This window comes from Nyctereutes procyonoides, unplaced genomic scaffold (assembly GCF_905146905.1).
Source record: "Nyctereutes procyonoides isolate TBG_1078 unplaced genomic scaffold, NYPRO_anot_genome, whole genome shotgun sequence".
Classification (NCBI taxonomy): domain Eukaryota; kingdom Metazoa; phylum Chordata; class Mammalia; order Carnivora; family Canidae; genus Nyctereutes; species Nyctereutes procyonoides.
The window spans coordinates 54,278,478-54,290,455 of NW_026575125.1; the positions used below are offsets into that span (position 1 = coordinate 54,278,478).

At 41.7% G+C, this 11,978-nt stretch overlaps 1 pseudogene; it reads right to left on the minus strand.

Annotated features, from left to right (window-relative positions):
- Positions 1–2,026: 2,026 nt before the first annotated feature.
- LOC129517949 (WAS/WASL-interacting protein family member 1-like) lies at positions 2,027–4,776 on the minus strand (annotated as a pseudogene).
- Between the last annotated feature and the right edge of the window lie 7,202 nt (positions 4,777–11,978).

Sequence of the window (11,978 nt, forward strand, 5' to 3'; positions counted from 1 at the left end):
AGGAAGAGAGCAAAAGAAGAATCAAGATACAAAAGAGAACTACAAAAATAACCAGAAGACAGAGAAGGAGTTAAGATGGTGGAGGAGTAGGGGGACCCTAAGTTTGTCTCATCCCTCAAATACAACTAGATAGATATCAATTCATTTTGAACAACAGAAGAATGAAACGGAGATCTGAGAAAACAATGTTTCAAGTCTACAAGTAGAAAAGTGACCACCATTTGGAAAGTAGGAGGTGCAGAGATGTGATTCTGGTGTGATTAGCCAAGGGAGGGAGACTACTTAAGGAGGCTACCTCAAAGTATTTTAAGCAGCGGACTGCAAAATCAGAACTTTTAGAAGTCTGCTACAATGGAGGACATGCCTGGGTTAAAGGTGATAAGATAATGAGGTAGAGTAGAATACCAGGTGTCACAGTGTGGTCTAAGGATTCCCAGGATCACAAGAAGAACCAGTGGTGCCTTAATGTGGCAGAATTGTCAGGCATAGGAGAGGGGCAGCTGGCTGAGAACAGCAAGTCCAGGTGTCAGCTTTCTGCTCTGTGTTGCCATAAACTGTGAACTGCTGTACAGTCATTTAAATGCTTTTCTAGGACAGGTCCAGAAAAAGGTAGAAGCACAATGAGACCCTTCCTGGAAGGAACAGTGCAGGTTTGTGATGTGGGAATCCCTAAAATTTGGAGTTTTGAAACTCAGTTGTGTACCTCATTCATAGTTTGGGTGAACATAGACTTCGGTGGAAACCACAGAGACAAGAGTGATTGACTGCTTTTCTATGGGGGCACACTGAAGAGTGGGGGTGAGAATTTTCATCTCAGGGGCTAGACAGCAGGGATGTAACCATATTCATCCCACCCATCATTGATGAAAGCATGTAGGGAGCAAAACAGTACCACCTAGTGGAATCCAGAGCCACTTACACTGAGTCCTCCCTGAACACTGGAGGCTCATTTCCACCAACAGCAAGTCCACCTGAGAATCTGGACAACTGGTCCCTCCCCCAAAAGACCAGCACAAACAACGCTCTCACAAGAATTTTACTGATCACAGAAGGTTGCAAAGCTTCAGATCTCAGGGAAAACAGTACAAACAGTCTTTGTATTTTTATTTATCAGTCTTTTAATACAATTTTTCAGTTTTCTCATTTCTAAATCCTTTCTTATCCTTTTTTAATTTTTATTTGTATATATATTTTATATAGATATATTAAATTTTTGTTTATTTTCACTGTATTTTTATTTTATTTACATATATGTATATATTTTTCTTTTTTATTTTAGGACATAGTTTCTTTTAACAAGCAGAACAAAACACATCATGGATCTAATTTGTTTGTTTCTTTGCGGTTGTTGCTATTGTTTTTGTTGTTTTCCTCTTATTATTTCTTATTTCCTTTTCTGGACAAAATGACAAAGTAGGGAAATTCATTCCAAAAGGAAGAACAGGAGGTAGTACACACAGCAAGGGATTTAATCAGTATGGATTGTAAGATGTCAGAACAAGAAATTTAAAACAATGGTTATAAAGATACTACCTAGGTTTGAAAAAGCATAAAAGACAGTAGAAAATCCCTTACTGTAGAGATAAAAGAATTATAATCCTGTCAGGGAAAATTAAAAATGGTATTGCGAAGATGCAGTCTCAAGTGGAGATAATACAAATAAGGATGAACGAATAAGAGTGAAACAGTGATATACAAGATAAAATTATAGAAAAAAAGGAAGCTAAAAATTAGGGAAAGAAAACTATTAGATAAAAGGTAGACATAGGGAACTCAGCAATACCATTAAGCTAAAAAAATCCATATTTTAGGAGTCCCAAAAGTTGAAGAGTGGATAAATGAGGGCCAGAAGGCTTATCTGAACAAATTATAGCTTAGAACTTCCCTAATCTGGGGGAGCAAACAAGCATTCAAGTCCAAGAGGCACAGAGAACACTCTTCAAAATCAACAAATAGGTCAACAACTTGAGAAATTATAGTGAAACTTGCAAATTTTAAAGATAAAAAAGAAAATCCTGAAAGCAGCTCAGGAAAAGTGGTCTTTAATCCACAAGGATAGGTCCATAAGGCTGTCAGAACTCCCTACAGAGATCTGGCAGGTCAGAAAGCACTGGCATGATAACTGGGAAAAATATGCACCCAAGAATACTTTATCCATCAAGGTTGTCATTCAGAATAGAAGAGATAAGAGTTTCCAAGACAAACAGAAAACAAAGGAGTTCCTGAACACTAAACCAACCCTGCAAGAAATATGAGAAAGGAAGCTTTGAGTGAAGAGAGAGCCCAAAAGTAAACACAAAACAAACCAAAAACAAACAAAACACCAGAAAGGAACACAATCTACAAAATCAGCAACTTTACAGGTAATACAATGATATTAAATTCATACTTTTCAATAATTACTCTGAATGTAAATTGACTAAATGCTCCAATCAAAAGACATAGGGTATCAGACTGGATAAAAACAAGATCCATCGATATACTGCTAACATGAACTCATTTTACATCCAAACACACCTCCAGATTGAAAGTGAGGGGGTTGGAGAACAATTTATAATGCCAATGGACATCAAAAGAAAGATGGAGCAGCCATCCTTATATCAGACAAACTAGATTTTATTTTTTTAATTATATTTTATTTATTTATTTATTTATTCATGAGAGACAGAGAGAGAGAGAGAGAGAGAGAGAGAGAGAGAGAGAGAGAGGCAGAGACACAGGCAGAGGAAGAAGCAGGCTCCATACAGGGAGCCCAATGTGGGATTCAATCCCAGGACTCCAGGATCACACCCTGAGCCAAAGGCAGATGCCTAACCATGGATCTACCCAGACATCCCGACAAACTAGATTTTAAACCAAAGACTGTAATAGATGAAAAAGGACACTATATCATAATAAAAGGGTCTATAAAGCAACAAGATCTAACAATTGTATTTATATCAATAACTCGGGAGCAGTCAACTATATGAAACAATTAATAACAAAATTAAAGAAACCCATTGATAATAGTACAATAATAGTAGCAGTCTTTAACATCCCACTCACAGCAATGGACAGATAATTTAAGCAGAAGATCAACAAGGAAACAAGTATCTGTACATTTCTAATTGATGTTGATGGTGGAGGAGGGGGAGGTACCCCAGCAACAGGCCTGTAGGGAGGAAGAGGAGGCCAGGCTCCTCTCCTGGGACTATCTACTCCACTTCTGGATGGCAACTAGGGGGTGGCAGGCAGGGCCCGAGACGTGCTGCCATTTCTGTTTATTGGAGGGGGTGGTGGGAGAGGGCCTTATCTGTCGGGTGGGTCCCTCACCAGAGGAGGGGGTCTCTCAGTGGGCGGGGGTGGAAGAGGGCCTGATCACCCCAGCAAAGACAAGGGCGGTGTAGATGAAGTGAGGGAAAGATCCCTCTGTGGGAGTCCTGGGGTTTCATCGGAGCCACTGGAACCCGGAAGCAGGGGGAGGGCCAGGCCTGCTGGGTGGGGGCGGCGGGGGTGGGGCCTGTGAGGAGGTGGAGGAGGAAGGCCTGGGGGTAGAAGTCACCGGGGGCTTGCTGTTCTGAGGGGGCGGGCGTGGGACCTCTTCCCTGTGGATGGAGGGCCTATTGCCCACTGGGGGTGGCAGAAGAGGCGGCTTGTCATCCAAGGCCCTGCTGAGCGTGGGGGGCAGGAGAGGCCTGCTGGAGAAGGGCGAGAAGGAGCTAGAGGATGTTTGGTGGGGGGAGCCTCCTGCAAAAGCTGCACCTTGGCTTCCTGGGAAGGGCGGGGGGGCGGCCCAGGGCTGGGATGCCTGGGGGCGCCGGGCATTGGCAAGCACCCCTAGTTGTGCATACTTGACTGAATGGGTCTGGGCGTATTGGGGTATTGGCGGGGGGGGACGCTTTCAGGCTTTGAGAGCACTTCCAGGTATTCCCATATAAGCCTCGGAATGCTGCGCATCTGAAAATGAGTGTTCTCAAGATCAAGGTTCGGTGTGGGAAGGTTGCTCAGATCATCTTCCTTCAGGGGACCCAGAGTCACAGAAACCCTTCAGAAAAATGCAGGAAGTGCAGGAAGAGGAAAGCTTGAGCAGCAGCAGCAACAGTGACCTCAAAGTCTCTGTAAGTGAAGATGATATCATTTTCAAGAGTCCAGAACCACAGCCAAATTCAGTGACAAGATTGAGGGAGAAGATGGAATAGAGGCCTTAAAATTAATCCACTCTGAACAAGAAAAATATGCCCTGTCCACCGAAAAACATAATTGTATTTTGCAAACCCTAAGCTCTCCTGATTCAAAAAAAAAAAAGAATCTTCCACTAACTCACCAACAATAGAGCTCTGTGATCGCAGTGACATTCTGAAAGAAGACCTTGAAGCCTGCGGAGCAGCTGTCCTTCACCAGCTCCCAAGACTCTTACCTGAGAGTAGCAGCGATGAAAAGCAAGTCAGATTTAAACACAGCAGCAGCAGATTTGAGGGCACGATTGGGTCAGCATGTTGCCACCCTGAAAGAACATGATAATTCTATCAAAGAAGAGGTAGCTAAGCCATCTGAAGTTTTCCCAGTTAAAAACATGAACCAGACGAGAAGGGCAACAGCCTTATTGAAAAAAGCCCTTACAGAAGACTGTGACCATAGGTTAGCTATTCATAGTAATGAATCACCTTGCAGCTTGCCATCTATTCTGAATGACACACTGGACCAGATGGACTTAATAGATACAGTCAGAGAATTTCATCCTAAAGTAGAATGTACATTCTTGAGTTCACGTAGATCATTCACCAGATTAGATCGCATATTGGGTCACAAATCAAGTCTCAACTGGTACAAAAAGATTGCGGTCATACCATGCATATTTTCAGATCATAATGCTGTAAAACTTGAGGTCAACTACAGAAAAAAATTGGATGACCACAAGTATATGGAGTTTAAAGAACATCGGACTCAAGGATGAATGGGCCAAACAGGAAATTAAAGAATTTTGAAAATACATGGAAGCAAATGAAAATGAAAATGATGCAAAACTTTTAGGATGTAGCAAAGGCAGTCCTAAGTGGGAATTACTTGACATTAAAGGACTTTCTCAAAAGCAAGAAAAGTCTCAAATACACAAACTAACCTTTCATCTAAAGAAGTTGGAAAAAGAATAGTAAATGAAGCCTAAATCCAGTAAGTGAAGAGAAATAATAAAGATTTGAGCAGAAATCAATGATACAGATATTTTTAAAAGTAGAAAAGAGCAATGAAACTAGGAGATTGTTCTTAGAAAGAATTAATGAGATCTATAAATGCCCAGGCAGACTTATCAAAAAGAAAATAGAAAAGGATCCAAATAAATAAAATTATGAATGAAAGAGGAGAGATCACAACCAACATTGAAGGAAAACACACATTTATAAGCGAATATTATAAGCAATTATATGCAAGAAATTAGGCAATCCAGAAGAAACGAATAAATTCAAGAAACATATAAACTGAGAGGAGAGGGCAAGATGGAGAAAGAGTACCCCAAGTAACCTGTCCCCACCAAATTACCTAGATAATTTTCTTTTTTTAATTTTTATTGATTTATGACAGTCACAGAGAGAGAGAGAAGGAGGCAGAGACACAGGCAGAGGGAGAAGCAGGCTCCATGCACCGGGAGCCTGACGTGGGATTCGATCCCGGGTCTCCAGGATCGCGCCCTGGGCCAAAGGCAGGCGCTAAACCGCTGTGCCACACAGGGATCCCAATTACCTAGATAATTTTCAAATCATCCTGAAAACCTATGAATTCGGCCTGAGATTTAGAGAGAAAATAGCTGGAATGCTACAGTGAGAAGAGTTCGCGCTTCTATCAAGGTAGGAAGACGAGGAAAAAAATAAGAAATAAAAAAGCATCCAAGGGGAAGGGGAACCGCGAGGAGCCGAGCTAAGGTTGCATGGCGAGGGCCTCCAAGACAGGAAAGCCCCCGTCCCGGAGAAGCAGGAGCTTCACCACCTTCCTGGACGCAAAGGTGCCCGCAGGGAGTTAGGAGCAGAATCCCAGGAGGGGCTGAGATGCCCTCAGGCTCCCAGGGGCACTAACAGAGGAAGTGGGTCCCGGGGGGAGCCTGCCAGACACCGTAAAGGGCTGCAGCGGGTGCCCCGTGGGGCCCGGGGAGCAGCTCCGCGAGGAGGGGGGGCTGGGCAGCCCTAGAGCACGATTTCATTGGTGCAGGCCCCAAGCCCAGGGCGCTGGGGGACACAGCCCAAGATCCTGCGCCCCTGCCCCCGGGACAGGCAGAAGCCGGGAGGGCCCAGGACAGCAAGGATGCTCCTGCAGCTGGGCGGCCCCGAGCTGTGCAGATCGCCGGCCCCGCCCCGGAGCACCCAGGTCCCTGCGGACTGTAGGAACTGTGGGAGCTAACTCCAGGGCTGGAGAGCTGGACGCCTCCAATGTTGTTGTTCCTCCTGGGTCTTCACAGGATAAACAAGTCCCAATGAGCCTAACAGTGGCCTCACAGGATAAAGAGGATAAACAACTCCCACTGAGCCCTGCACCATGCAGGGGACTGAGCAGCTCCCCCAGGTGTTCACACCAGAGAAAAAGAACAGCAGGCCCCTCCCTCAGAAGACCAGATAGAAAGACAGGGGAAAAGCAAGTTATTGACCAAAGAATACTGGAAAGTTCCAGGGGAAGCCCAGGGATTTACAGTATATAGAACCAGAAGATAGTCCTTCTTGGTTTTTGTTCTCTGTTTCCATCCCCCCACTTGTTTTCTTTTTTCTTCTTCTTTTTTTGTCTTTTTCTCTTCTCTCTTTTTCTCCTTTTTCCAGTACAACTTGTTTTTGGCAACTATGCACTGAGAAAAATGACTAGAAGGAAAACCTCACCTCAAAAGAAAGAATCAGAAACAATCCTCTCTCCCACAGAGTTACAAAATTTGGATTACAATTCAAGGTCAGAAAGCCAATTCAGAAGCACAATGATAAAGCTACTGGTGGCTCTAAAAAAGGATAAAGGATTCAAGAGACTTCATGACTGCAGAATTTAGACCTAATCAGGCCGAAATTAAAAATCAATTAAATGAGATGCAATCCAAACTAGAGGTCATAAAGATGAGGGTTAGCGAGGTAGAAGACCGAGTGAGTGACATAGAAGACAAGTTGATGGCAAGGAGGGAAACTGAGGAAAAGAGAGAAAAACAAAAGATCATGAGGACAGGTTAAGGGAAATAAATGACAGGCTCAGAAGGAAAAAAAAAATCAACATTTAATTGGGATTCCCGAGAGCACCGAAAGGGACAGAGGTCCAGAATATGTATTTGAACAAATCCTAGCTAAGAACTTTCCTAACCTGGGAAGGGAAACAGGCATTTAGATCCAGGAAATAGAGAGATCCCCCCCAAAACCAATAAAAACCACTCAACACCTCGACACGTAATACTGAAACTTGGAAATTCCAAAGATAAAGAGAAGATCCTTAAAGCAGCAAGAGACAATAAATCTCTAACTTCTATGGGGAGAAATATTAGATTAACAGCAGACCTCTCCACAGAGACCTGGGAGGCCAGAAAGGGCTGGAAGGATATATTCAGGGTCCTAAATGAGAAGAACATGCAACCAAGAATACTTTATCCAGCAAGGCGCTCATTAAAAATAGAAGGAGAGAGAAAGAGGTTCCAAGATAGGCAGAAACTGAAAGAATATGTGACAACCAAACCAGCTCTGCAAGAAATACTAATGGGGCCCTGAAAAAGAAAGAGGAAGTCCAAGGAAACAATCCACAAAAACAGGGACTGAATAGGTATCATGAAGACACTAAATTCATATATTTCAATTGTAACTCTGAATGTGAATGGGCTTAATGACCCCATCAAAAGGCGCAGGGTTTCAGACTGGATAAAAAAGCAAGACCCATGTACTTGATGTCTACAAGAGACTCATTTAGACATAAGGACACCTCCAGCCTGAAAATGAAAGCTTGCAGAACTATTTACCATTCAAATGGTCCTCAAAATAAAGCAGGGGTACCAAACCTCATATCAGATAAAGTTTATACCAAAGACTGTAGTAAGAGATGAAAAGGGACACTATATCATACTTCAAGGATCTATCCAACAAGAGGAATTAACAATCATAAATATTTATGCCCAAATGTGGGAGCTGACAAGTATATCAATCCATTAATAACCAAAGTAAAGACATATTTAGATAATAATAAACATATACTTGGTGACTTGAATGTAGAATTTCTACAATCGATAGATATTCTAAGCACAACATCTCCAAAGAAACAAGAGCTTTACATGATACACTAGACCAGATGAATTTCACAAATATTTACAGAACTTTACAACCAAACACAACTGAATACACATTCTTCTCAAGTGCACATGGAACTTTTTCCAAAAGAGACCACATACTGGGTCACAAATCAGGTCTTAACCAATACCAAAAGATTGGGATTCTCCCCTGTATATTTTCAGACCATAATGCTTTGAAACTACAACTAAATCACAAGAAGTTTGAAAGGATTTCAAACACGTGGAGGTTAAAGACCATCCTGCTAAAAGATGAAAGGGTCAACCAGGAAGTTAGAGAAGAATTAAAAAGATTCATGAAAACTAATGAGAATGAAGATACAACCATTCAAAATCTTTGGGATACAGCAAAAGCAGTCCTGAGGGGGAAATATATTGCAATACAAACATCCATCCAAAAACTGGAAAGAACTCAAATACAAAAGCTAACCTGCACCTAAAGGAGCTGGAGAAAAAAGAGCAAATAGATCCTACATCCAGCAGAAGAAGAGAGTAAATAAAGATTCAAGCAGAACTCAAGAAATTAGAGACCAGAAGAACCATGGAACAGATAAACGAAACCAGGAGTTGGTTCTTTGAAAGAATTAATAAGATAGATAAACCATTAGCCAGCCTTATTAAAAAGGAGAGAGAGAAGACTCAAATTAATAAAATCATGAATGAGAAAGGAGAGATCACCACCAATACCAAAGAAATACAAATGATCTTAAAAACTTATTATGAGTAGCTTTATGCCAAAAAATTAGGCAACCTAGAAGAAATGGACGCTTTACTGGAAAATGCACAAACTACCAAAACTGAAACAAGAAGAAATAGAAAACCTGAACAGGCCAATAACAAGAGAGGAAATTGAAGCAGTCATCAAAAACCACCCAAGACACAAAGTCCAGGGCCAGATGGCTTCCCAGGGGAATTCTATCAAACGCTTAAAGAAGAAACCATACCTATTCTACTAAAGCTGTTCGGACAGATAGAAAGTGATGGAATACTTCCAAACTCATTCTATGAGGCCAGCATCACCTTAATTCCATAACCAGACAAAGACCCCCCCAAAAAAGGAGAATTATAGACCAATATCCCTGATGAACACAGATGCAGAAATTCTCAACAAGATACTAGCCAATAGGATCCAACAATACATTAAGAAGATCATTCACCATGACCAAGTGGGATTTATCCCCTGGATGCAAGGCTGGTTCAACACTCGTAAAGCAATCAATGTGATTGATCATATCAGCAGGAGAAAAAACAAGAACCATATGATCCTCTCAATAGCTGCAGAGAAAACATTGGACAAAATACAGCATCCATTCCTGATCAAAACTCATCAGAGTGTAGGGATAGAGGGAACACTCCTCAGCATGTTAAAAGCCATCTACGAACAGCCCACAGCAAATATCTTTTTCAATGGGGAAACACTGGGAGCCTTTCCCCTAAGATCAGGAACAAGACAGGGATGTCCAATCTCACTACTGCTAGTCAACATAATATTAGAAGTCCTAGCCTCAGCAATCAGGCAACAAAAAGAAATAAAAGGCATTCAAATTGGCAAAGAAGAAGCCAAACTCTCTCTCTTCGCAGATGACATGATACTGTACACAGAAAACCCAAAGGACTCTACCCATGATTGCTAGAACTCAAACAGCAATTTGGCAGTGTGGCAGAATACAAAATCAATGCCCAGAAATCAATGGCAATTCTATACACTAGCAATGTGACTGAAGAAAGAGAATTTAAGGAGTCAATCCCATTTCCAATTGACCCCAAAAGCATAAGATACCTAGGAATAAACCTAACCAAAGAGGTCAAGGATCTATACCTTTAAAACTACAGAACACTTCTGGAAGAAATTGAGGAAGACACAAAGAGATGGAAAAATATTCCATGATCATGGATTGGAAGAATTAATATTGTGAATATGTCAATGTTACCCAGGGCAATTTACACATTTAATGCAATCCCTATCAAAATAACATGGACTTTCTTCAGAGAGTTGGCACAAATCATCTTAAGATTTCTGTGGAATCAGAAAAGACACTGAGTAGTCAGGGGAATATTAAAAAAGAAAACCATAGCTGGGGGCATCACAATGCCAGATTTCAGGTTGTACTACAAAGCTGTGGTCATCAAGACAGTATGGTACTGGCACAAAAACAGACACATGGATCAATGGAACAGAATAGGAATCCAAAGAGGACCCTCAACTTTATGGTCAACGAATTTTCAACGAAGGAGGAAAGGCTATCGACTGGAAAAAAAAATACAGTCTCTTCAATAAATGGTACTGGGAAAATTGGACATCCACCTGCAGAAGAATGAAACTGGACCATTCTCTTACACCATACACAAAGATAAACTCAAAATGGATGAAAGATCTAAATGTGTGACAAGATTCCATCAAAATCCTAGAGGACAGTACAGGCAACACCCTTTTTGAACTTGGCCACAGCAACTTCTTGCAAGATACATCCATGAAGCCAAGAGAAAGAAAAGCAAAATTAACTATTGGGACTTCATCAAGATAAGAAGCTTTGCACAGCAAAAGAAACAGTCAACAAAAGTAAAAGACAACCTACAGAGTGGGAAAAGATATTTGCAAATGACGTATCAGATAAAGGGCTAGTATCCAAGATCTATAAAGAACTTATTTTTTTTAGTTTATTTTTTTATATTTTTTTTATTTTTTTTATAAATTAATTTTTATTGGTGTTCAATTTACCAACATACAGAATAACACCCAGTGCTCATCCCGTCAAGTGTCCCCCTCCGTGCCCGTCACCCATTCACCCCCACCCCCCGCCCTCCTCCCCTTCCACCACCCCTAGTTCATTTCCCAGAGTTAGAAGTCTTTATGTTTATAAAGAACTTATTAAACTCAACAGCAAAGAAACAAACAATCCAATCATGAAACAGGCAAAGACATGAACAGAATTCTCACAGAGGAAGACCTAGACATGGCCAAGAAGCACATGAGAAAATGGTCCACATCACTTGCCATCAGGGAAATACAAATCAAAACCACAATGAGATGCCACCTCACACCAGTGAGAATGGGCAAAATTAACAAGGCAGGAAACAACAAATGTTGGAGAGGATGTGGAAAAAGGGGAACCTTCTTGCACTGTTGGTGCGAATGTGAACTGTTGCAACCACTCTGGAAAACTGTGTGCAGGTTCCTCAAAAAGTTAAAAATAGACCTGTGCTACAATGCAGCAATTGCACTTTTGGGGATTTACCCCAAAGTTACAGATGCAGCAAACGCTGGGACACCTGCACCCCGATGTTTATAGCAGCAATGCCCCAAAATACCCAAACTGTGGAAGTAGCCTCAGTGTCCATCAAAAGGTGAATGGATAAAGAAGATGTGGTATATGTATACAATGGAATATTCCTCAGCCATTAGAAGTGACAAATACCCACCATTTGCTGCTTCATGGTTGGAACTGGAGGGTATTATGCTGAGTGAAATAAGTCAGTCGGAGAAGGATAAACATTGTATGGTCTCATTCATTTGGCGAATATAAAAATAGTGAAAGGGAATAAACGGGAAAGGAGAGAAAAATGAGTGGGAAATATCAGAGAGGGAGACAGAACATGAGAGACTCCTAACTCTGGGAAATGAACTAGGGGTGGTGGAAAGGGAGGTGGGCGGGGGGCGGGGTTGACTGGGTGATGGGCACTGAGGGGGGCACTTGATGGGATGAGCACTGGGTGT